The sequence below is a fragment of the Saimiri boliviensis genome, chromosome 1 (assembly GCF_048565385.1).
Source record: "Saimiri boliviensis isolate mSaiBol1 chromosome 1, mSaiBol1.pri, whole genome shotgun sequence".
Taxonomy (NCBI): domain Eukaryota; kingdom Metazoa; phylum Chordata; class Mammalia; order Primates; family Cebidae; genus Saimiri; species Saimiri boliviensis.
Window position 1 is genome coordinate 182,904,537 of NC_133449.1, and position 5,498 is coordinate 182,910,034.

A 5,498-nucleotide genomic window follows, 5' to 3' on the forward strand; every position below is an offset into this window, starting at 1 on the left:
GGTTGACAAACCAGGTACTGTGATCACACATTTAGACTCCAGAGTCCTGCTGTACTGTACTGCTGGGCCCAGAACTTCACTAGCAAAATAAGAACCTCAGACCCTGCCTCTTTCCCAAATAATTCAGTTCTGGGCCCAGATTTTGAATCTGGCACAGATGCAGTTGGCTGGTGGAATCAAAACCACGTCTGCAATCTCACAACTGGAAAATGACCTGAAAAATCTTTTTTGCTGAGAACACAGAATATACAATGTGGGAAACTGCTAAAACAATGTTCAGAAACTGCAGGCAGCCTGAATAACAACTGACCGCTGTGCACTGACATAAACTTTTACATCTTACGGACTCTCTAATGAAGCTATTAAAAGATATTAGTTTCTTCACCAAACATTGAGAATGAACCAAGAAAGAGGGAGACACAAAATTAGGAAATTGGAAATCTAACACAAGGAAGCAGGCAAAGAAAATTCCCAAGATCCTGATGAAGGGAAGGAGTGAACAGAATCCAGCATGGAGCGGAAAGACAGAGCCCGCGCTGAGGGTGGGGAGGAATCAGAGATTGCCTGATGTGTTCAACTCTGTTGAAAGCATCCTACAACTGTCAGAGAATTAGGATGGGCGCATGATTCACTGAACAACTTCGGGAGCTGGGGAAGGCAAGTATTAATCCTAAGAAACTAAAATGACATATAAGAAAAGGAATATAATCTTAGTGTGCTACATGTCTAAGGTGTGAACTGTATTCACATGGACACAAGGGTGTAAACACTGAGTGCTGATAATGAAACAATGACCTAACTATATTGGAAGAATGAAGTAAGGAGGGGAAGGGAATGTGTGAGAAGGTCAACACAGTGAGCACATGGGCTAGCTCCTCATTCTCCATGCCAGGAAGCCAAAGAAAATAGCCAACAGATTAAAATCAAGAAATAATGATATAAGCATTTATTTAAAATGTGGAGGCAAATACCAGAAAAAAAAAAAACAGTAAAAATGAAAGTTGAAAATTTTTGCCATAGGGAGCAGAACTGTGGAGTAGGGAAGGGTGAGGACTGATATTTTTATTATAAGCTTGTCGGCATTATTTCATTTTTAAAGTATATGTACACACATGCATGCACACATGCACACATACACATACACACACATTAATTAAAATAAAAATTAAATGTAGAGAACAGCATCTCCTGCTGTACCTTCATAGCCTTTCCCTCTATAAAACTCATCCATCTCCTGTCTTCATTTCTTTCCTTTCTATGATACACCTGCTCATTCTATAAACCATTCTCTCATCCTGTCAAAATGAAAAACTACATTGGCCACTGGCTCCTTCTGAAAGTCAACCCTAGAGAAATAATAGAAGCCATAGGGAAACAGATTTGAGAAACTAATAACAAATCATAAAATAAAATAAAACACTGTAAGAAAGCCCTGGGGAAGTCTGAAAACTCAGGATTGTTATACATGGGGGAAGGAAAAGAGAGAAACTCTTCAGCCCTGGGAAAGGCAGTCAGAGGTAGCTACTAGATGGAGGTGCAAGGGGAACTGCATTTCTGTTTCTGTTCTGCCACGCGGACCATCACTGCCTGCCCAGTCACCACAGAGACTGGCGCCAGCAGCCTAAGCTACAGGTGTCAGGCGAATACTACAAGGGCTGAACCAAAGCCCTGCAGGAAAAAGAAGGAATGAACGACAGGTGTGTGCCAACCAGTATCCTGGACTTCACTGATGTACTACTCCCATTTCAAACCCCCAGGGAACGTGAATTAAATCTATGCAGACTGCTTGTAGAGAGTTTAAATGTGAAACATGGACTAGAGACATGATTTGTGGATGGTGGGAAAATTGGATTAATAACCATCAGCTCTGCAGATCCCAAGTTTCCATCCCCTGGGCACTTTCCAAAGCTTTAATTCACCTGGGGGTATATAAACTGCAGGCTGGGATTTAGCCCTTTCCCAGCACACAACCATGGCTAGTAACTGATATTCCAAGAGGAACAGTTTTCAAGACAACATAATCAAAAAGCCATATAAGGAATACAACTATCACATAAGAAAGACAACAAACTCAACAATATAAGCCATCTAAATTAGCATTATGAGAAAAGGTGGACCAAGAAATTAATACAATGATGAATATATTAAGAGATTAAGGTTGATAATCAGCAATATGAAGCAAGAATAAGAAAACATAAAAAAGGACCACGTTGAATATTAAGGATAGGATATATAAGAGTTGAAGTAAATAAAACAATGAATAAGGTATATAGCAAAATGGATAAAGGTAATGAGTAAAGTGGTAAGTTGTAAGAACAGATGGAGAAGCTCCCCTCGAGGTCAGCACCAAAGGGTAAGGAGAAGATGTAAATGAAAGCTAAGAGATGTGGAGGATGGAAGGAGAGTGCAAATACTGGTAAGCAGTGGCGTTGTAGCATGTCAAGGTGACTAGACTGAATTGCACGTCCTAAAATTCCCTTTCCTGTATATTTCTAATTAGGGTGGGCCACAAGAGAGAATCCTGTGAAAGGTTTGCTGGGCATTAGGCCTTGTCTACCAGCTCTCCTTCTTTGTGGGAAGCATTAGTGGATCCTCCAGTTGCTCTACTTTCCCCATTAAGTTTCTCTGACTCCTGGGCCAGGTGTGTGCTTGACAACTGTGATACAGGACTCTGGTTTCTGCAATAAACATGCACAATCAAGGTTAGAGGCAGCAATCACTAATACAAATTGTAGTTTGTCCTCACAGGCTCTAGCTTGTGGGTTCCCGCTTGTTCTTACTCAGCTCCACTTTACTTCATCTCCCCTTCCAAACTGCCTGCTCTCTAGTTTCAAAGCTCTAGCATTGGAAGTACAGATAATCTTCTTACAGAGGCTGCTTGACCAGCTCTTACAATTTCATTAGGTTGAATTTCTGTGATGTATATATTCCCATTCATCAATCCTATCACATTGATTTTGTCTTAAATTTTAATTATAAATTGTTCTGGATACATTGTAAATTTGGAGGTTTTTTTCTCACCTTAATAAGGACATACAAACTTTAGCAAGGAATTTTATCACCTTTACCGTGTTTCTTAAATATTGAGGATTGATTGTAACATGTTTTCAGTATGTTTCTTTGTGTGGTAAAACTTCATCCATGGTCTCATCTAAAGTATATATATTAGGCCATCACAGTTGAAAGACAATTTGGCTGGATGTACAATTCTAGGTTCAAATTTATTTTCATTTATTTATTTATGTATGTATTTATTTATGTAGAGACAGGATCCCACTTTGTTACTCAAGCTGGAGTGCAGTTGCACGATCACAGCTCACTGAAGCCTCCACCTACTCAGAATTAAGGTGATCCTCCCACCTCAGCCCCTGTGGCAGCAGCTTCTCACAAACTGTTTGGCCTGGTAGGGCATGCTTCTACTGAAGAACAGCAGCTTTCCTTCCAACATGCAACTGTTTCAGGGTGACCTCCAAGTGGCTAGTAGTCTTCTTGTGGAGGGCTAAAGTGGCCCAGCTCAGGATTACTCAGTGTCTCCATTTGGACCAGCCCAAGTTGGATGAAGTAACTATATGCATCAAAGTAGCAGGGCCCAATGATTATGTCATTCTTCTGGCTATACCTGGAAGTTCTGAGAGCCAGTCCTCCTCTTCCTCAGACACTGCCACTTTTACTCAGAGTTTGCTTAGGAACCTTGTGTCCTATTTAAAGGAAAAGCAGGCAGCTAGGGTGATCAGCTTGGCGAGGGGGACACAATAAAGACAAGGAAAACACCGGGGTCCTTCATGCCTTCCCACCTTGTGAGTTCTCCCAACAGTTCCTGGATTCCCTGTGAAGGCACTGGCTAAAACTGAAGAAGATTACCTGGTCATGACGATTGTCCATGCAAAACTGGTTGAACAGCAGATGAAGATGTAGAATTCAAAGCTCTAGTGGACCTTTTTGAAGAGAAGTTGTGGCTTATGTGGAATTTACATGGATCTCTGATGGAAGAAATGTAATCTGCTTAATATTTGTGCATATTACTAAAGTTACAGCTTAAAGTTTTGTATCTGCCATTGTAATGCCAATGCCGGTGTTAAGTGGGAAAAAAAATGACCTCTGCTTTGTGCTGTGTACATAAGATTTCTAGAAAAGTAAATAAAAACTTTTTTATGGCTCACACAGCTTAAGAGTAGCTGTCTCTCAAATGTGCACTCACAGTTGAGCTGTTTTGTTTTATTCTAAATAGTTTCTTTTGAAGAAGAAGAAAAAAAGTAGCACATAGACCAATGGAACATAATAGAGAACCCAGAAATAAACCCAAATACTTACAACCAACTGATCTTCGGCAAAGCAAACAAAAACATAAAGTGGGGAAAGGACACCCTATTCAACAAATGGTGCTGGGATAATTGGCAAGTCACATGTAAGAGAATGAAACTGGATCCTCATCTCTCACCTTTTACAAAAATCAACTCAAGATGGGTCAAGAGCTTAAACCTGAGACCTGAAACCATAAAAATTCTAGAAGATAACATCAGCAAAACCCTTCTAAACATTGGCTTCAGCAAAGATTTCATGACCAAGAACCCAAAAGCAAATGCAACAAAAACTATCTTTGTTTTTGTTGCATTTTATTTATCTTGCCTATTTATCTTTAATAGGTAGGACATAATTAAACTAAAAAACTGTTACATGGCAAAAGAAACAGTCAGCAGAATAAACAGAAAGCCCACAAAGTGGGAGAAAAACTTCACAATCTATACATATGACAAAGGACTAATACCCAGAATCTACAAGGAACTCAAAAAAATTAGCAAGAAAAAAACAATCCCATCAAAAAGTAGGCTAAGGACATGAATAGACAATTCTCAAAACAAGATATACAAATGATGGCCAACAAACATGAAAAAGTGCCCAACATCACTAATGATCAGGGATATACAAATCAAAACCACAATGCAATATCACCTTACTCTCACAAGAATGCCCATAATCAAAAATCAAAAAATAATAGATGCTAGTGTGGATGCAGTGAAAAGGGAGAACTTCTACACTGCTGGTGGGAATGTAAACCAGTACAACCGGTATGGAAAACAGTATGCAGATTCCTTGTAGAACTACCATTTGATCCAGCAATCCCACTGCTGGTTGTCCACCCAGAGGAAAAGAAGTCATTATACGACAAAGATACTTGCACACCCACCTTTATAGCAGCACAATTTGTAATTGCAAAAGTATAGAAGCAGCTCCAATGTCTATCAATCAACAAGTGAATAAAGAAACTGGGTGGAATACTACTCAGTCATAAAAGGAATGCATTAATGGCATCTGCAGCAACCTGGATGAGACTGGAGACTATTATTCTAAGTGAAGTAACTTAGGAATGGAAAACTAAACATTATGTGTTCTCACTCACAAGTGGAAGCTAAGCTATGAGGATGCAAAAGCATAAGAATGCTACAATGGACTTTGGGAACTGGGCAGGAGGGCAGGGAAGGTGGGAGTGGGGAGGGACA

General features: G+C 39.9%; 1 pseudogene; it reads left to right on the forward strand.

Annotated features, from left to right (window-relative positions):
- The first annotated feature begins 2,277 nt into the window (after positions 1-2,277).
- LOC101044654 (RNA-binding protein 15 pseudogene) lies at positions 2,278-3,915 on the forward strand (annotated as a pseudogene).
- Positions 3,916-5,498: the final 1,583 nt, after the last annotated feature.